Genomic DNA, 22,336 nt, shown 5'->3' with positions numbered 1-22,336 from the left:
TGTCCATTTGTATCTCTTTAGAAAACTGTCTCTGTAGATCTTTTGCACATTTCTAATGATTTTTTTCTCTTGAGTTGTATGAGTTGCTTATGTATTAGCTCCTTATCAGGTATCATTTGTAAATATTTTCTCCCATTCCGTAGGTTGTCTTTTCATTTGTTGATTTTTTTCCTCTCTGAAGAAGCTTTTTACTTTGATGTAGACTCATTTATTTTGTATTTTTCTTTTCTTTTTTTTTTTTTGCCTGTGTTTTGGTGTCATATCCAAAAAAAATAATTGCTGAGACCAATGTCATGGAGGTTGTCCCCTGTTTGCTTCTAGGAGTTTTATGATTTTGGGTCTTAACGTTCAAGTCTTTAATCCATTTCGAGTTAGTTTTTGTGAGTAGTGTAAGATAGGGGTCCTGTGTCATTCTTTTCCATATGGATATCCAATTTTCCCACCACTGTTTATTGAAGAGAGTATCTTTTCTCCATTGAGTATTCTTGGCTCCTTTGTCAAATATGAGTTGAGCATATTTGTATGAGTCTATTTCTGGTCTCTTAAGCAGTTCCACTGATTTGTGTATTTTACAATATATAAGAATATGAAATTAACACACTGTACATGTAAAACTTACACATTGCTATGTGTCAATTATATCTCAAAGCTGGAGAAATAATTTTTAAAAACAGTTGTGTTGAGATCTCCTTATGTTTAGCTTCTATGCCATACTACTTTTCTGTCAAGAGCCCATAATTAGGCATATTTCTAGATTATCTTTTCTGTTTCTATTGGTCTTTTCTTTTGTCTATGTGCGAGTGCTATTGTGTCTTGATCCTTATAACTGTATGTAAGTATTGCACAATTTAGTACTGGATACGAATAGTCTCTAATTTCTTCTTTTAAGAATAGCCTCTGCTATTCTTGAAGTGTTCTTCCATATGAACTTTGGAATCAGTCTGCAGAATCAGAAATTTGCTTTTGGAACATTAATTAGAATTGCATTGCCTTTATTGATTCACTTGGGGAGAAGAGAAATTTTTATGGCTATCATGCTCTTCCATTTATGTATATCTTGTCACGTGTTTAGTTATTAAAACTGGGGTTAATTTGTAATATAATCTGCATACAGACATGTGTAGAAAACATGTTCAAATGAACATTTAATTTAAAAGGGAAAATCTATGTAACCTCCACTCTGGTCAAAAAAATACAACATTATTTGTGTATCAGAACACTCCATACATCCTTCCATAATCACAGTCCCAACCCTCAGCCTTAGACGTAACTGGATCCTGACTTGTCATAATTATATTTCTCTGCTTATCTTGACAGTCGTACTATTTTTTCATACATCCCTAAAGTAGAATTTAATGCCATAATTTTGTGTTAAGCCTTTCCTTCAGCAAACATTTTTTGTGAGATTAATATGTTAATACTTATATTTCAGCCACTATTATGTCTGTGTAGTATTTTCAGTACAAATAAGTCACAGTTTATCCATATTATGATTTTTGGAGTTGTTTCCAAATCGGGGTGAATACAAACATGCTGCTATAAACATAACTGTATGTGCATTTTAATGAACATGTGTGATTTTCTCAGGAGTTAATAATTTGACTTGGTTGCTTTGCAGGTTCTTAAGCGTTTAGAATTAGATATCCACATTGCAAACACACTAAAATGTGTCACAATTTTAATTGGCATTGCATCAAATCTTTCCATAACTTGGGAGATGATTTTTATAAAGTTGAATATTCTAATCCAGAAATATAGTGCAACTTTCCTTTATTTTGGTCGTCTTTAATATGTCTCAGTAAAATTTAAAAATTTCCATAGAGTTTTATGCGTATTTTGTTAGATTTATTCCTAGGTACTTCATATTTTTAATGACTTCTAAAAGTTATCTTTTAAATTGTTTTTCTAACCATTTATGGCTGGTGTGCAAAAAATAGATTTTCCTAAATTGATTATCATCCACTAAACTTGCTGTGTGTACCTGTTAACTGTACTAATATAGTAGATACTTCTGAATTTCCTGTGTAGACAATGGTATCATTTATAAACATTAAAATTCTTGGTATTTTAATTTCTAATTCTTACTCTTTCTTCCCGGCTTTAACTATGCTGGCTAAGAATTCTAAGACAATTGTAAATACAAATAATTGTCTTGGGTATGCTTGCCTTGTTCCTTATCTCCAAGGGAAAGCTTTCAACAGTTAACAGTGAACACATTGTTTTTATAGGTACCGTTTGTCATATTAAGGCAGTTCTCTTTCATTCCTAGGTTAAATGTTTTGTTTTTGTTTTAACTACAGATGGGCACAAATTTAACAGTTTTCCTATATTGTTGAGACAATCGTATTCTTCTATTTTAATTTATTTGATATTTATCTAATGTTAAACAGAACTTGCATTACTGGGATTAATCCAACCAGGTCATGGCATAATTTATATATTACTGGAATTGGTTTGTTTTATTGTGGAATTTTTTTAGATGGATGTTCCTGAGTATAAGTGGATACTATATTTTTCCTTTTCCAATGTCATCGTTAAACTTTGGTTTCAAGGTTTTCTTAGGCACACAACATGAGATAAAGAAAATATGTAGTTTGTACTTCTCATTTGTTTTGCCTGACAGGTTTTTTTTTTTTTTCTCTCCGTACCAAAATTGGCACATAAAGAAACAGACAATTAAAAACCTTTGCTACAGAGAACTGTGGTCCTGAAGGCATAATTTCATTATTCTGTCAAACATATAAAAGAAATAACATTTTGTACAACAAACACCTTCATAAAATAGAGAACATTTTCTAATATGTTCTAGTGAACAAATTAGTGTAGCCCTAGTAGCAAAAGTTGGAAATGATAGTTTAAGAAAAGAAAATTAGTCACATCCTTTATGAATATAGATGCAAAAATCTTGAACAAAATATTAGTAAATCAGATCTAGTGATATTAAAAGACATAATACTTGATGACCAACTGAGATCTGCCCCAGAAATGTAAGATTAGTTAACATTTGAGACTTGATCAATGCAATTCATCCCAATAACAAAGTAAATCAGAAAAATCATACAGTCAGATCAATAGATATAAAAAATTTGTTGATGACATCCGAAACCCTTTCATGGAAAAACACTCTAATATATAGGAGATTTTTTTCAACCTGATAAAGGACATCTGTAAAATTCCTAAAACAAGCAGCATATGAACACTCTTCCAACTTCTATTCAACATTGTACTAGAGGTTTTAGCCTAAAGATTAGGGAAATAGTAGAATAAGAGGCATAATAATTGAGCAAGAAATTGTGTATATTGAAAAGTCAAAGTATCAGACCTAACACGTGAAATCTGCAGGACTTTAGGACATAATGTTAAATATAAAAATAACTTGGATTTCTTTTTACTCGCAGTTGATAATTGGAAATGACAAAAAATGTGTAAGGCCTCTACCCCAAATCTACAAAACGTTGAAAAGAAAAATAAATGAGTCTAAAAATAAACACACATACTATGGTCATAGATTAGAGACTAATTACTTATAACTTGTCAGTTCTCCCCAAATTGCCCTGTAGATTCCTTGCAATTACAAGCCAGCCCCCAGCAGTTTTTTTTTATATAGGAATTGCCAAGATTACACTAAAGTTTATATGTGAATGTAGAAAATCTAGAATAGATAAAACAATCCTGGGAAATTACAAATTTGGAGGATTTACACTACCTGATTGTAAGACTTAGTTCAGATCTATAGCAGTTAAAATAGTGGCAGCAGTAGTAGTAGTGGTAGTAACGTATTGAAATAAGGAATAGACAAATAGATCATTGAAATGGAAAGGCGAGTCCAGGAATAGACCCTCACACCTATGGCCAAATTTTTTTTGACAAACATGCCAATGCCACTCAATAGGCAGAGGAAAGTATTTTCAAGAAATGATGGAGGCACAACTGAATATCTATGAGGAAAAAAAAATTGTTCATACCCCACACCATACAGAAACATTACCTTGAAATGTCTTGCAAACATTAACAAAGGTGAGAGTTATATTAGGAAAATACTAGAAGAAAACTTTAGAGGGGATAATTCTGCCACTTCAGACAAGAAACTTATTTTTTTAAATACAAAAAGCAGTAATAATGAAGGGATAACAGATGATGTTAAGCTGGACCTAAGAAAATTTAAAACTTACCTTAATCAAAGGTACCATTAAGAAGGCAAGTCAAAGACTGGGAAAAGAATCTCAATATATGTCCTTAAAAATCATTCATATCAGGAATATATTAAAAAAAACTCATACAAATATGTATCGAGAATGTGTAGACAAGATACAAATAAGTAATAAGAGGGAGGAGAGGATGAGAGTCAGAGATGTGAAGATGGGGGTGCAAGGAAGGGGCCATAACCCCCAAACGTTGATGGCTTCTAGAAGTCAGAAAAGACAAGGAAAAGGGGTCTCTTCTTCCAGAAGGAATTCAGTCTTGCTGATACTTTGATTTTTGCTCTCTGAAGGCTCATTTCAGACTTCACCTCCAGAACTGTCACATAATAAATTTGTGTTGTTCAAGACACTAAGTGTGTGGTAGAATTTACCAGGACTAGGTTTATCAAACTTTGTTTCTTTTTGTCAAATTTCACAGAAGAAAAAGATCATCTTGTTTCAATTTTTATTTCTCTAAGCATGGGTGAAGTTGACCATGTTTTCACATGCTTTTAAGTGCTTAAGCATCCTGGGATCTAGTTTCCTATTTGCAATATGTAGCTTAAAACAATATACATTTACTTTTAAATTCTGGTGGTCAGAATTCCTAAATGGATCCCAGAGGGCTAAAATCAAAATGTCATCAGGGCCTCATTCTTTCAGGAGTTCCTACTGTGGCATCCTTCTCTTTGTAGCTTCTAGAGGCTACGCTCATTCCTTGGCTTGATAGCCCCCTTCCACCTTCCAAACTGGCAACTGCTGGTTGAGTCTCTGGCTACCATGTCTTCGGTTCTCCCTTTTTGCCTTCTGCTTCCGGTTACGTTGGGCAACCCCGAATCATCCTGGGTAATCTCTCCATCTCCAAGTCAGTTGGTTAGTAACCTTAATTTCAGCTACAACCATAACCCTTTTTTTACCATACAAACAATACTGGTTCTGGGGGTTAGGTGTGGACCCTGGCGGGGATGGGGGGGTGGGGAGCTGGGGCATTATCCCGCCTACCACTCGACATCCTTGATGTTGTACATGGGATACACTGAGCTGTATTGGGACTGTTGGGGAAGCAATGTTTGAAAGGTAACTGGTGTCAGAGAGGCCTGGAGTTGGCTGTGTATACTAGCTGTAATACTGGGATATGTCCCTTAAATTCTTAGAGCCATCACAGATGACCTAGCTGAAAAATGGGTGTGATAATGACACCTACCTTTTTACAAGGATAAATGCAAGGACAGAATGGGATAGTGAAGTTAATAATGAAATAGTAATAATCATGCTTCGAACCCTTGCTATTTGAGATGCAGAGTAGGCCCCAAACAAACGTTTATGAATAGGGTCATGATTAAAAGCCCTCGTAGAGTACGATTGTGGCTTCTGGCCACTCAGGTAATTACGTTTCATCTGGTTTTGGCTCTCAGATCTGCAGCTTCTTCCCGTGCTCATTTGGAACTGCAGTTCCAAATATTTACTGCTATTACCACAGGGGTATTTGCTTTGCCTGCATCTTATTTTACCCCGTATCATTTTAGGGGCGAGTGGCAGTGGGACCCTGTTCTAAGCTCATTGAGAAGTGCCTTGTTCTTGATGCCTCATACTGCAGCGGCCTCAGTTTGCATCCTGTTTAAGGGAGCAGCCATCCTGACATACTGGGTTGGCCTGAATTAATACTGTATTTTGCAAATGGAAGATCGGAAGCAGAGAAACCAAGATGTAAAATAGTTGGTCCATCTCGAGATTCTACATCTCATAAGTCATTTTCAGATTGACTTGCTTCTTGAAAAGGTGTTTCTCAGGAAATTTGGCTGCCTGAAGTGGAACCCTTGTTTTTTCTATAAGCTCCGCTGCGGCACTGGATGATTGCATTGCTGTGCAGTGTGTGAATTTACTGTCGTTGGGATGGAAAACGTGTCACCGGCCACGTTGTGGCTAAATCTGCTGAATACCTGTAATGTTCCTCTGCACTGTCAGGTCTGGGAGAGGCTGAAAAGCCGGAAGGGCCCACGTGTGGCTGCTTTTCCCCCTTGAATCCGGACTAGCATAATTAGATGATACTTTATGTTCAGACTGATCAGGCTTAACTTTGTCTTTAGTATTGTTTACTCTCCATTTCCTTTGAACAAAATAATGAATTCCATGTTCTTTCAGTCGTATTCTGTTTGATCCACTTAGCCCTTTGAAGATGGTCCATGGAGCTATGTAGGAAAGTGGTCTGTGGGGATAAGTTTAGGGCTTTGGGCATGAATCTTTTAGGCATATTCATCTTTAACAAATGAGACTTTCATATTTCTCACTTCGTCTCTCTTTAACACTGATCAGTTTTCAGCCTTGTTTTGCTGTTGTGTATGTGGATGCATCTGTTAATATTGCATTTCTAAGGGTTTTTTTGTGTGAGCAAGCTGTAAATGAAGGTTTTTCTATGCTGATATTTTAAATATAAGATTAGGTAATCATATTCTATTCTGGATAAGTCAATTGTAAACTCTGAACCACAATAAGAAAATATCTTATGTAGCATTATAACAGTTTAGTTATTATATAAGATTGAAGGGCTAGTAATAGTAGTCTATATGAACATACACTGGGAAGCATTTTATAGTTTAAAAAGCTGTTCTTTGGTTAACTGGGGTTCTAATTCTCCTTGCTTAGATATACGCCATGTACACTTGAAGGAAAACATATTGGTCTGTACTTTTTTGCTAATTACAACATCTTAATCTTAATGAACTAGATTGAGTTTTCTTTGAAGCATCTAAAAATAAAATGAATCAATAATGTTGTTGGGCCTTTGTTGCTCAGCCTTCCAGGCACGTAGCCCAGGTCCATGCTGGCCTCTTGCCCCGCTGAGGTAAACATTTCTGCCAGCCCTCTGGTCCCCAGTTAATTGGACAGAAGTCTGGAGGGTGGCACATCCAAGGATTTCAGTGCCCTCTGGGTTGACAATAGAGTGATGCTGACAGAGGTCTGTAATTACCTACCTTCTGCTGCTGTAAGACTGTATCCAAATGGACCAAACTTGAGGTGTCCAAGCCTTTTTTGGCACCTAGCCAAGTTCTGGATGGTGAAACACAGGGACTTATTTAAGACAGTGGCATTGTTTTGTGGTGGCAGGAGCAACGCTGAGGACAGTAGTGTCGACTTGCTGCCATTTGTGATTGGAAGGCATGTATTGAGTCATGCTTCTTTTTCAGACGTCTCTGTGTAAGTTGGCACTGCAAGGAGAGGGCAGTTTCAGATCTGTTTCCCAAAGTCTGTTTCAAAGCTTCTGAACATGCCTCAAGTCAGAAGACCTTGGGCTTATTATCATCTTGGCCAACTATCTGTCAACTGTTGTTGGAGTTGTTGATGTCACACAATAGTAGATTAACAGCAGAGTGATTTTTTTTCCCCCATAATGAAGCTATGTTCCTTGGCTCTAATATGGGTGGGAAATACGCATTTGTCCATAGCTGTGTTCTGCACATAGCTGAAACTTGCCCAATTAAGTGTCAGGAGTTTGTTTTAACTGCTTTCTTCTATATGTACTAGTGAAAAGTCGTATATTAAGGAATCTAATTTTTTCGTATAGGCTGTAGCCTATATGATAATAACTCACTGTTCAACAGGATATTGAATGGGGAAACGTGTATATTAGGAGGAAAAGGCTAGAAGGCATGAGCCTTGGGTTTACTACTGTCTCTTCATGAAACTTCAGGGTAACACGGGAAAAATCATTTACTCATATGTGTAAGTTTTGCCATCTCAATAGTGGGGGTAATAGACCTAACCTATCTCATACGATAGATCCAAAATGTTTTTGAAAGCAGGATCCCTGTAGCCAACCACAAACATTTAAGGGTCTGCTTGGTGCGAACTAGGAATTATTCTGAATATAGGGGCACTGACTAGTGGAGTGCTTTGTATACAGATTCTTAGGCCTTTCCCCTGGTCAGGGATGGGGTGTGGGAATGTATTTCTTAAAAGCTCTCCAGGCGACTTGGTGACATATTTGTGTTTAATAGTAAAGTTAACTCGGCCATAAAAAAGAATGGAATATTGCCATTTGCAGCAACATGGATGGACCTAGACAGAATATCATAGTCACAGAAAGAGAAATATATGATATTACTTATGTCAAATCTAACAAAAATACAAGCGAATCTATATATAAAAGAGAAACAGACTCACAGACATAGAAAACAAACTTACGGTTAAGGGGAAAGAGATGGGGAGGGATAAATTAGGAATTTTGGATTAGCAGGTACTACAAACCAGTATATATAAAATAGATAAACAGCAAGGTCCTAATGCATAGGGAAATAACTATATTTAGAATCTTGTAATAACCTATAATGGAAAAGAATCTGAGAAAGAATAAATATCTAAATCACTTTGCTGTACACTTGAAATTAACAGTGTTGTACGTCAACTATATTTCAGTTAAAGTGAAGTTAACTGAACTTCAGAAGGACTGTACTCAGTATGTAGGCCTCCCTTGACCCTTACTCTATCTGACCTCACTGCCTTAGATGAAGTTAGTCATCCCTCAGTACCCCCGAGGAATTGGTTCCAAGACCTCTGTGGATACCAAAATCTGTGGATGCTCAAGTATCTTATATAAAATGATATGGTATTTGCATATAACTGATGAACATCCTCCTGTATACTTTAAAGTATGAGCATCCTACAGGATAATTTAAACTATTTCTAAATTACTTAAAATATATAATACAATGTAAAAGCTATGTAAATAGTTGCTGGTGCATGGCAAATTCAAGTTTTTCTCTTTGGAACTTTCTGGAACTTTTTTTTTCTATCTAAAGATTTTCAATCCATAATTGTTTGACTCCACAGACGTGGAACCTTGGATATTGAGGGCTGACTTTACTGTTCAGTGAAAGCTCAGCAAAAAGTCTCTTCATGCTTCTCTAAAACTAGAGAGTTTTGGGACTAGTGAGTGGTTACTGTGAAAATTCACTCCATGCCCTTGGCGTGATCTCAGCATTTTCATAAAGATTAGGTAGTATCATGGCACCAAATGTTGACCAATAGATTTTGGGGAAAAACATGAGTTTGGATGTGCTAAATGGAGATGTCAGAATCTGGAAAAAAATGTTTTTGTATGTAATTGTTTCAGTATCTTGAAATGGGCACAGTGTTCCTTCTCTAGCAATTATGCTATTATTAAAGTTCAGAAATGCATCTTTGGAGATTGAATTGAGGGCAGAGTGTCAAAGCTGAGGCTGTCTCTGGCGTAGAGAATGGCCTTGGGCAAGGCACTAAGCCTATTTCTGCCCGTCTTCCTCATTTGTTATCTGGGATAAGAGCATTTACCTTATTTCAAGGGAATGGGCCATTAATTAATCAATACGTGTGATGCATCAAGTCTACTTAGAAATAAAAAGTTTGCTCTTAGTATTTGCTGAAATGAAGAAAAAAAAAAACCTTATTTTCTTGTTGCTGAAATGTCTCTTGGCAACTAAGGCAGTAGGAAAAACACATTAAATCCAACCACACAGCTTCCTTTACAAGCTGTCTCTGGTAGTATATTATGCTAGAGTCCAAAAGAACGAGGTATGTTAAAGGACCAGTAAGGGGCTCTCTACAAGACTACACCAAACACTGGTGAACACTTATTGAATATCTGGTGGTAATTTACATCCCCAGATGAAAGAAGTGTGGCTTGCTTGTTGGCTCTGTCTGGTCCTTAACATCTGTCTTCACTCCTCAGGCAGGGTCTTCCCCCATGGCCAGTTCAGTAATTTATTTATAACATGATTTGAGTGCCCTTTGGAACTTGGATCATCGTAAAGATGACAAAAAACTATAATGTGAAGTAGTATAACTGCAATGTAGAGGATAATGAGAGTTCCATTCAGTTTAAAGTAGAAAATGAATATGAAAATGAATATATGTATGTATATGTATGGCTGGGACATTGTGCTGTACACCAGAAATTGACACATTGTAACTGACTATACTTCAATTAAATTTTAAAAACAAGGTAGATACTTAGATGCCTATAATTCCTTCTCCTTATGGGATGGCTGATAATCCTTAAAACGTGTGGCCCTGGAAAGACTTGCTGTTCTCCGATTTGTGTCCTGTAGTGTGCTTATTTCTCTTGGCTTGGTCTTGCTCTTGTGCCTTTAAGGGGAAAAAAAGCTCATAGTTTTTGCAAAGTGTTTTTACTGCAGCCATTAAATTCTGTGTCCTTAGTAATATTTAACTTACATAAACAGCAATAATTCTTTCAAATATTATCTTCATAACACTGAAGGTAGCCATGTGTTACTGCAGAGCTGTGTCTCCAACACCAAGACTGTGTATCTTTGTTATGATCAATATCTGGTTTATGCTGTGACAATGGATGGATATTTTATATCACCATTTTGGGATAGAGTCACTCCTTGCATTGAGTCCAAACTGTTGCAGGGTTTTCTGGGTAAGGGAGTATTTGACATTAAAAAAAATCACTCTACTCTCTGAACAGTACATGTCATAACAGCACTATGCTAGGTACTATGGGAGGTACAGAAATAAAAACTCCAGAACCTCAAAGAGGAGTGAGTACAACTGAGGAAATATGGGAGATCTGCATCTTAAGGGGAAAAAAACTAGCAAAGAAAGAAAAGCAACAGGAGGTGACGGTAACTAAGGGGCCATAAGAGATAGGCATGAAGCTTAAAATCCGTCCATTTACTTCATCTCTCTCTGTCTCAGTCTCCTCATCTACAAAGTGGGGCTACAATTTAGACCTTCCCCCATAAGATCATTGTAAGGACTAAATGAGTTAATGTATCTAAAGCACTTACAGCAGTGCCTGGCCAGATGTGCTTTATGAATGAGTATCACCTATTTTTATTAACTGTTAGGAGTCAAGGCAAGAAAAGCCTAATGCCCCTCGTTTAGGTATATCTGTAGGACTCAGTTATTGGTATATTTCCAAGTATTTCTCTCACTTCAAATTAAGATTAAGCTTCCTTGAGTATGAGGAGGGGGCTAATGTTCCTGCATTATGTCTTCTAAAATTTTTCTAAAAATAAAGATTGTGTATATTTAAGGTGTACAACGTGGTGATGGATCAGGGAATGTGGGATGTGGGAAGATGTGCGTCCTACAGAATCTCTTTGATTTTCCTCATCTCTTGCTGGCTCTGAGATGAGGGAAAAGGAAAATTCTATTTCTTTGCATTTCCAGTCTAGAAATGGAACATTTGCCTTCTTAAGAGTAACTCACGTCCACCAGGCCTGTCTCTTGATATGCTAAATACAGAGATAAGGGAATGTCAAAATTCCCCTCTCAAGACAAAGCCTGAATTTCTAGCCTCTTGCCTTACTTAATGGGGACTGTAAAAATCCATTTTACCTTGCCCTTTGTAAGGACCCTGTTTAAAAAGACAAACAAAAACCTAGCTGTTAGTGTACCTGCATTTACTCCAAAGCACAGGGATTTGTTGTGTTGGGTTGAATCCATGAAAGGCCCACCATACACAGTTGGATAACGGATCTAACCTTAGTTATTTAGGAATAGAGACCAAATACACTGGAAGCCATTTGACCTATCTTAAAGTTGTTGCTATGAGAATATAATTTTTTTTTTAGTTAAAGTCCTCGGGATTGAACCCAGGACCTCATATATGTTAAGCATGCACTGTACTACTGACCTATATCCTTCCTCCCACTATGAGGATATAATTCACTGTAATCTCAAATAGTTTGTTCTATGAATTATTATGGCATTAATACTTAATCAACCAAGGCATACCTGTGCTTTGGGCCAGATGTGGGTGCAATGGAACAAGTTTTATATTGTCTATGTAGAAAACGAATATTTTCATATAGATGGGGAGTGACTATAAAGTAGAAAGACAAATTTGCTTACAGGACCTATGAAATGTGTCCCCTCATTTTATACTGATGGATGTGAAAGCAAAATGGTTCAGAGTTCAATAATATTGCCTCCATTTTATTGAGCTCTGACTACAAATGCCTAGCCAGGTGCTAAAGATTTTCCAGGTGCCCTTGGTGTGGAAATAAACACATGTGATGGAAGAATTGGCATCGTGTAATTACCATAAATAGAAGGAATATTTAGCAAATGCAGTGATCTTATTCAAAATGTTTCAGTATTTTATTTGTCTTGATCAGATATGTTACTGTTTGTTCTTAGCTGTACTTGGTTTACTCAGTGCACCACAGGAGATTAGGTAATCTCACATTTCTTTGGTGAATGGAAAGTGCAGATTCTTGAGTTAGTGATGATGAATGGTGAGTGAAGAGGTTTCTCAGTACTATCCTGCTAAACGCTGGGGAACATGACAGCAGGGACTGCGTGTGTTGCATCCCTAGTACCTGGTACGGGGTCCAAAGCCAGCTTCAATAAATGCTTGATCAACATCTGATTTAAATAATTACAAGTTTGCTTACTAACTTGATAGTTCCCTTGGGAAATTATTTGATCTGTCTCCCTCTGTCCATCCTGTAGCACTGGAATTGGTACATAACTAGTAGCCTAAGCAATTCCTGAATAAGTGAATGACAAAATGCACTAACAAATGAAAAAAAATTCTCCAAGAGTTTCTGATCTCTTGACTGGTATGTTCATATTGGCTAACTTGTTCTAGGTTTCCACTGACATGTCCTTCTCCCTCAAGAGTTTTCTTTTCACTATTGTCTCTCAGGATATTCTGTCTTCTAGACCAAGAGGAGGAAATCTTGATCCTTTGATGCTTATTGATTCTGAATTGAATTCTATTCTGTATGTATTATAGTCAGCCTACAATAAGGCTCAATAACAGACGAGACTGTGATTAACTCTACAAGGTAAGCCCAGCCAGTAAAGACCATTTGCAAGCCTAAATCATAAGTCTGGGACAAGGGTAGTGCCAACTGAAAGATGAGTAGGAGAGGAGGTCATTAGAGTGTAGAGGAAAGAAATAATAATAAGGCTTATATGTTGAAGATGCCATGGAGAATACCATCAGTTCTTGCCCTAGAAGTTACTCCTGTGATGGTGGTTGGATTTTCCATCTCTGGTAGTTGAAATGCAGTCATACCTCAGTATCTGTTAGCAATTGATTCCAGCACCCTCCCCCTGATCGTGGATATCAAGATTCACAGATGCTCGATTCTCTTACATAACATAGGTTCTAGCATAGTATTTGCATAGAACCTATACACATCCTCCTGTATGCATCACATCATCTCTAGATTACTTATAATACCTAATACAATGTAAGTACTATGTAAATGCTTGTAAATACAGTGTAAAGGCCATGAAAATAGTAGCTGGTGCATGCCCAATTCAAGCTTTGCTTTTTGCAACTTTCTGGAATTAAAAAAATTTTTTTTAATTGAAGTGTAGTTGACTTACACCTGAAACTAATATTGTACAACAGTGATTCAGTATTTTTATAGCTTATACTCCATTTTAAGTTACTGCATTTTAAGTTACTGCAAAATAATGGCTGTGTTTCCCTGTGCTGTACACTATATATTCTTGTTGCTTATCTATTTTATACATAGTAGTTTTGTCTCAATCCCCTGCTGCTATCCCTACTCACCCCTCCTTCTTCCTCCTCTCTGGTAACACTAGTTGGTTCTCTATATCTGTGAGTCTGTTTCTATTTTGTTATATACATTCACTTGTTTTATCTTTTAGATTCCACATATAAGTAATAACATACAGTATTTGTCATTCTGTCTGAATTATTTCACCAAGCATGATAGTCTCTAGTTCCATCCACATTGTTGCAAATGGCAGAACTTCATTCTTTTTTATAGCTGAGTAATATTCCATTGCATGTATATGTGTATATGTGTGTGTCTATATATATATATATCTAGATACATATAGTGTATATATATATATATATATTTATACCACATCTGTATTCATTCATCTGTTGATAAGCACTTAGATTACTTCCATATCTTGGCTATTGTAAATGATATTGCTATAAACATTGGGGTGCATGTATCTTTTCAAATTACTGTTTTTGTTTTTCTTCTGGATATATATGTCCAGGATTGGGATTGCTGGATTATATGGTAGTTCTCTTTTTACTTTTTGAGGGACCTCAATACTGTTTTCTAAAGTGGCTACACTAATACACAGTTCCACCAAAAGTGAACAAGGCTTGAAATACAGGGTAAATGCTATGTAAATAGTTGCTGGTAGTTGGCAAATTTAAGCCTTGCTTTTTGGAACTTTTTGCTATTTTCTTCCTGAATATTTTCCATTGGTTTGTTGAATCATCAGATATCAGTGTAGTAATTAGCCAGTTGTGAAGAGGGTGTAGGGAGGAATCCTAGTAGAGACACCACATCGAACAGCATGGTATAGTAAAACTAACCATCTTCCCTTTTCCTAAAGAACCCAAGTGGTTTTCTTTTTCTATTGTCTAACATTTTTTATATAAAATAATATTACCTATAATATCTTCTATACCATTTGGTCAATCCCAAGCATATTTTCAATACTTAGATACATTAATAAATTGCACTCATCCAAATATTTGATTGTTATAGTAAAACAGTGTTTTAGAATGCTGACTTTCAGTTCAGTGGTTTGTAATGTTTAATATTGCCTATGTTAACCAAATAAGCTTTGTCTAGTTTATTTACTGTTTTGATGCTAAGATATGCCTGGCAGATTCATAGGCATTAAATAAACATTTCTTGAATGAATGAATTGAATCCAATACATTAATACGTATCTTGAACATTAAAGATTTAAACTAAATGTACTCTTGTTTCTCTGAAGTTAAATATTTGAAATTATTTTCTGGGCATTTGAGATATTTGAACATGTTCCCTCATTCTTACCCAGAAAGGGAAAAATAGATACTGTCTATAGAGAAGTAAAGTACCAGAAAGAATGTCAGTCCATGGCCACAAAGATACATACCAGTTTTGCAGTCACTCAAGTGTTTCTTCAAATAAAACATTTTGTCCACATGTGTGTTTATTTGGGATTCAGGTGATATACTTAGTCTTAACAATCACACTGGTCCCAAGCGCAAGTCTGATGGAGAGCGCCTCATCAAGATTGGGGTTTGATTTCTGAGTCTCAGTAAGGAGAGAGATAGCTAGACCTTGGGGACCTTGACGTGTATTGGAATGAGTATGCAGTTCATCAAATTGCCATCCCTTCAAGGGATACTCTTACCTGTTGCACAATTATGGAATGTTTCTTGGCAGCTTGGGGTCAGAATGTCCGCAAGCATCTTGGTGTCTCTAAAGGAATATTTCCTCCATTGCAGGTGGGAGTTGGGGCCAGATTGATATCAAGGACCCCTCCAAAACAAACTGAAACCCCCTGTGACGTGAGTGCCTCTGTTAGAAGAAATACACAGAAGAACGAGAACATGTGTACAAGACATACGTACCTGGGTTAGTATAGCAATGCTTTTGTAGAATGACTCATAAGAAAGCATTTTTTTGACCCTGTTAACTAAGATTGATGCAAATGATGCAGTCTAAATCCCCAACTCATCATAGAAACTTGATGAATATCAAGTATTAATTATTCAACTTGTTCTATGTTAACTACAGACAAAAAGTAAGGCAACGGAACTTAAATGTGCACTTTGCTGTAATTTTAGCATACTTCGTTGTGAGATCGTTCGGTCAGTGGTAGTCTATAGATTGCCTTAGCTCATCTATATTTGTCCAATACCCAAATAGAAAACCTAATTCAAACTATTAAGAGAAATGTTAGATTTTCCTGTGTTAAGTGGGACTTGATCAATTCAAGGTTTTTACTACCAGCTAACCTGTAAGAGAAGTAAAAATGATTTCGAGGGACTTCCTCCGCAGCTGCTGTTCTGTTTCTCTCCAGCTATTGTCTACAACCTTCTCTCTTTTTTCTGTATGTAAAACTTACACAGGCTGTGACCAAAGACAAAGCCATCTTATTTTATGATCCCCAAACCACAGTCGCTTAGAGACCCAAAATAGAAAGTAATTTCTAGTGAGCTCATCCAAGCTTTAGCCTACGCAGTTCCTTTTTTGCACAAAATGACTTGGCTAACATTCCAAGCAAGGACCATAAACCAGCAGTGTGCATAGACACTGAGAATAAAGATATATTTAGATAGATTGCATGGATTAAAGAGGCCTAAACCATCTGTCTTTAAACACAGGCGAATGTCATTTTCTTCAGTCAAGGGTCTGTGTTTTCCAGCAATATTCCAGCCTTTACAGATCCAGAGAGGTGCTTTAACAATTAAATGTGCATATCATTCACAGAAAAGTCGTAAGCATCTGTTTCTCTTATTACAGACTTTTATAAACTCAGAAAATTTTAGTTATGGGTTCAGAAATAATTGGTTATGTACTTTTTTTCCCTGCCATACTTCCACAGAATCTGTTAATGCTGCTATTCTAAGCACAGTGTTTTATAAGCATTTGTTTACATGCCTACCTCCTTTGGAGGGTGAGCTCTGCCAGCGTGGGGAGTGGGCTTTTTTTATCCCCAGGATAGTAAATGATCTTAGAAAGTGATCTGCAAGTTTCTGTACATGTGTATTAAGCAAATTGCTTACTTATATAGTACCCCTGATGCTTGGGGGATTGCGTGCTTCAGTCCCCCATGGGGATTGGGAGTGATGTGAGCAATAATTGAGGTGGTTTGGCAGCCTCTAGTGAGCTAGGATCTGATTCTTGAGTACACGCCTTGTGTGGTAATAAGGTTGCTAGATCAAATACAGGATACTTAAAGTTGAATTTCAGGTAAATAACAAATACTTTCTTAGTAAAAGTATATCCCAACTATTGCATTCAATTATTATGTGTCCCATTCTTTGATATTTATCTGAAATTCAAGTGTAGCTGGACATCTGGTATTTTAATTTTCTAATCTGACAATTCTGTCAATAAGGATGAGTTGTCCAGTGGGGTATGGGACCAGAGATAGTGCCCTCACTCAAGTGACTTGATGCATTTTATTGTGCAAGTACAGCCTCATCAATTCAAAGTCTTGATACCTCCTATCTTTGCTATACTGAGTGTGACTGAACTTTTTCTTAAGGTGGTAGCAAAGTGAGAGAAGTTTTGAAGTACCCCAGATCTAATTTAGTTCTGCTCTAAAAGGAACTGTACCCTTTGTTGAAAGAAATATCTATTGATTGGTATAGAAAAGTCCTAAGGTATCTGAAGACCTTTAGTGGGTAGAGTTATAATGCATGGATTTGTTGGAAAGAAATACTATTTAGAGTTACGTGATGTAAGTAACATTGAACAAAACATACTTGGCTCACATAAGGCCTAAGCAGTTCAGGCTTTTGCACTAACGACCCTTAAATATATATATATATATTTTGCAGATGAGCTTTTTTTTTTTTTCAGGGATGTGGGGTCAAGTGGGTCTATAGAGACTTTTTGCCAAAAATGTATGAAATAAATACACTCTAAGAAATGGTATTTTGCCATAAGATTTTTAGGCAAAGATACTCATTTACTCAACACAGCAGTTTATAGTCAGAAAATATGGAACATTTTTGAGTCATGTACCATATTTGAATAAACCAAAGTATTATATTTGGTAGGAGCACACCACATGAATGAGATAAAAAAAAAGCAGTTTTTACTGCTTTCAAGTCCACTCTTTCCATGGAATTAAAAGTGCTCTCATGTTGAACCTTTATTTTGCCCTCAGGTGTTTTCTGTTTTCTAACTTTATTTTTTGATGCAATTTGAGTGCCAGAGTCCTAAGAACTCCCAAATGGTTGAAAACTTGGTGAAAAAAATAGTGCAGGAAGAAGAGAAAGAACAGCTTTAGGCATTAAATAAAATATGTGTGACAAAGATGCTTGAAAAGATGGTGAAAACAAAGCATATTGACTTCTTTTTCACATTAGCTCACCCTACTCAGTATAAGATAAGAAATGACTGCCTAGAAGTCAATCATCTGACTTAGTACCATTTTGCAAAGGATTAGTGTCTTTCTCCTGCTCCACCAACCACTGTCCACTCGAGTCCTTTCTTCTTCCCTTGGCAGCTATAGCAAACCTTTACTACACTCTATGTATGTATAAACTCACTGAATTGAAATTTGTATTTATTGCTTATATGAACTTGATTTTCATTGTTCAACTTTTATTTTTTTCTATCACTGGTAAATGTTTAGATATTGCTGACTGGCATGGAATCCATAATTATTTGGTATTGAAATTGATAATCTTTAAAAAAAAATTTAATGGCCGATCTTGCATAGATGCAAGGTTTCCAGGAATGTATTGTCATTAAACAAGTTCATATAAGCCTCGTTAGAACAGGGATGGAGCGGTGGAGGTGATGGTGATTATAGATGTATTTTGAAGATAGGGATAACAGGTATATTAGTTTTATTTGGTAGGAGCACACCACATGAATGAGTTATCTAGGGCTTAAAACAACACAATTTATGGTCTCACCATTCTGTAGGATAGGAGTTCCAAAGCCAGGTGCCAGCAAGGCCATACTCCTTCTGAAACATACAGGGGACCCTTCCTTGCTGCCTTTTGGCTGCTAGGGGTTTGCCGACAGTCTTGGGCTTTCCTTGGCCTGTAGCTGTGACTCCAGTTTCAGCCTTCATCATCACATGGCATCCTCTTTGTATGTCTCTGACTTTACGTAGCCATCTTTGTATTAGGATATCAGTCACATTGGCTTAGGGGCCAACCCTACTCCTAACTAACTACATCTGCAGTGACCCTGTTTGCTTATTTGGTCACATTCTTAGGTACTTAGAGAAGAATTCAACATACCTTTTTAGCGGGGGTGAATACAATTCCACCCATAACACTAGGATTCTCTAACAAATGGACATGAGGCGGGAGAAAAGTAGGCAAATCAAAATGCCACTGAGCTTTTTAGCTCCAGCAACTAAAACAGGACAGTATTGCTATAAACTGAGTGAGATCAGGGAAGCTGGCTGGAGCAGGTTTGAGAGGAAGATCAGAAGTTTACTTTTGTACATGTTGAGACTTTTGTTAGATACTCAAGATGTTGATGAGGTCTATAGGTACGGAGACCTTTTCTGGGATGGATGGATATATATATATATTATATATGTATAATTTTTATATATTTATATGTATATATTTGAGGGGAATCAGGGAAGAGCACAGTGCTGAGAGAAAATGTTGGTGAAATGGAGGTGATTTTTTTTTTCTTTAAGGTGTGCATTATTGAACTGGTCTCAAGACAGTGTACAGACAAGCTCTGGCTGCCTCTGTGCCTTAGCCCGCTCTCAGAGGGACCAAAAGCCTACATACATCTCAAGTTGCAGGACAAAAAATGGGGGCCATGATGGCTGACCATTCAAAATAAACGAAAACAAATTATGAAGGCAAAGATTAAAAGAAAATTTGGAATACATCATTTACACAAAAGCAATGCTATCACCCTCCCTTGTGTGGACTCTGGTAAGAACTGGCCCTTCTTAGAGAAGCAAGGCAGCTTTTGGGAAGACAAGGGACTTCCTGTAACAATCCATGTCATGATATTTGGAATGACTATTTAAAAAAAAATGTACAATCAAAGTCCTTGGCCATATTGTAGAACTTTGGGTATGTTCAGTCCAACCGACTGCTGTCACCTTCACCGTTCCAGTTTTTAAACCCTAAGTCAAGTACCAAAAACAAACAAAAAAATTCAAAAAAAAAAAAAACCCTAAATAAAGCCATGCCAATCTCATCTCGTTTTCTGCGCAAGTTTGGTTTTGTGAAGAAAAGAGTGGAAGGTAACTCAGTCCGCCTAGAAGCACTTGCGGTGGATGATGGAGGGGCCGGACTCTTGCTTGCTGATCCACATCTGCTACAAGGTGGACAGCGAGGCCAGGATGGAGCCGCCGATCCGCACGGAGTACTTGTGCTTGAGGGGATGCGATGATCTTGACCTTCACCGTACTGGGGGCCAGGGCGGTGATCTCCTTCTACATCCTGTCGGTGATGCTGGGGTACATGGTGGTCCCACCAGACAGCACCGTGTTGGCATAGAGGTCCTTGCAGATGTCGATGTCACACTTCATGATGGAGTTGAAGGTAGCCTCGTGGGTGCCACAGGATTCCACGCCCAGGAACGCGGGCTGGAAGAGAGCCTCGGGGCAGTGGAAACACTCATTGCTGACCGTCGGGCAGCTCGTAGCTCTTCTCCAGGGAGAAGCTGGATACAGCGGTGGCCATCTCCTGCTCCAAGTCCAGGGCGACATAGCAGAGCTTCTCCTTGATGTCACGCACGATTTCCTGCTCGGCTGTGGTGGTGAAGCTGTAGCCACGCTCCATGAGGATCTTCATGAGGTAGTCCATCAGGTCCCGGCCAGCCAGGTCCATACACAGGATGGCGTGGGGGAGGGCGTACCCCTCGTAGATGGGCACAGTGTGAGTGACCCCATCATCAGTGTCCATCACAATGCCAGTGGTGTGGCCAGAGGCGTACAAGGACAGCATGGCCTAGATGGCCACATACATGGCTGGAGTGTTGAAGGTCTCGAACGTGATCTGGGTCATCTTCTCACGGTTGTCCTTGGGGTTCAGGGGGGGCCTTGATCAGCAGCATGGGATGCTCCTCGGGGGCCACATGCAGCTTGTTGTAGAAGGTGTGGTGCCAGATCTTCTCCATGTCATCCCAGTAGGTGACGATGTCATGCTTGGGATACTTGAGGGTCAGGATGCCTCTCTTGCTCTGGGCCTCGTCACCCACATAGGAGTCCTTCTGGCCCATGCCCAGGAGGTGATGTTTTTATGATGAGAGAGTATGTAGACATAGATGCAGGCAGGTGTGTAGATTTAGTGGTGGGGTCCTGTAGAATATCTTATTCTTTTCTTTTTTTTTTTTTTTACAAGAAGAAACTTTCATGTCTTTTTCTTTTTTGGTTTTTATTGGAATTTCTCTTTTGATCACTTCAGCATTCTTAGTGTTATAAATAAGCAAAGTCATCAGTTGATTATAAAGATGTGAGAGGAGTCATTGGGAGTTCTGAGGAGGGAAAAAAAAGTATGAAATAGTTGTGTCAGAGAGTTGGAAGAGGATGGTGTAGTAAATGTATTATAATTATTTACCAGCACTAAAGACTCACTTGAGATTAATGAGCATGAATTTAAAGTGAGACCAATCAGCATAACTTTCAAATTGTGTCCTTCTGCACTTTTGTAGGAAGAGAAATTTAACTAGTTTTGTAGTTTTACCATAAGAAGATGAGTAAAGAAAGGGGCAGGGGAGTATGTGAGAAAGTCATTTTTATGATTTACCATAAGACTGGATGAACTGAGCTGGGTTAGGAGCGCAGAAATGACATCACAAGAGTCATGAAAAAGTGGAAACTGGAATTTGTTGGAATCAAGGTACTAGAGGAAGTAACCCGGAAAGATATAAAATGGTGGAGTGAAACAGATTACAGAGAGATTGTAGTTGTTGGTTTTGGCAAAGTCCAGGGTGCATGGGAGTGAGTAAGGTTGTGTGGGTGACTAGATCATTTGATGAGAGGAGGTCAAAGAACTGACAAATTTCAAGATGGCAGCTGAATCACTGAACTGTGTATTGCATTTGCCAAGGTCTATGATAGAAGTAGTGTAGGAGAAATTTGAAGCCTAATTGTTTCTGCTAGAAATACTGTGATACAGAAATCTCTGATAGAAGTATATATTGTTGATATGAAGGAAGAAATTTACTCTGCAAAGCAGACACTATTGGACTTTTCATTTCAATTCCAGTATTATTGAAGACCTTTGTTCCTGTGTATATGGAATGTGGTTCTGATGGTTTTCTTAAACAGGGTCAACCCATGGGGGTCCTCTTCTTTGTATTAATACAGTATCATTGGCAATGTTGATTGGTTGGATTTGTAACACCATCAGTAGCATTATTACTCACAAGAAAAGAGATTAAGAAGAAGCACATCATGATCCCTTTGAAGAACCAACATATTTCAAAAAAAAAAAATCCCATCCAATGTTGCCAGGAGTTTGACTCCATAGATGGGGAAGAAAAAGGGGGACTGTATATGAGTTTGTGACCCGTTTTGAATCCTAAGCTAAACATGAAGTTGCATGTATACAAATTCTACCTCCCAGCATGTTTCTTTCAAATATGAAGGGATAAATAAAAAGACAAAATTACAAGAACAAGAAAAAAAGATTAAGTTAAATTAAGTGAAAAAAAATTGGATTGATAAACTATAATCATTATTGTACAGAT

General features: G+C 37.5%; 1 pseudogene; it reads right to left on the bottom strand.

Moving 5' to 3' along the window:
- Positions 1-19,897: 19,897 nt before the first annotated feature.
- LOC102531004 (actin, cytoplasmic 2-like) lies at positions 19,898-20,878 on the bottom strand (annotated as a pseudogene).
- Positions 20,879-22,336: the final 1,458 nt, after the last annotated feature.

The sequence above is a fragment of the Vicugna pacos genome, chromosome X (genome assembly GCF_048564905.1).
Source record: "Vicugna pacos chromosome X, VicPac4, whole genome shotgun sequence".
Classification (NCBI taxonomy): Eukaryota; Metazoa; Chordata; class Mammalia; order Artiodactyla; family Camelidae; genus Vicugna; species Vicugna pacos.
The sequence above is the reverse complement of the archived record's forward strand: the minus strand, read 5'-3'. Positions and strand labels throughout refer to the sequence as shown.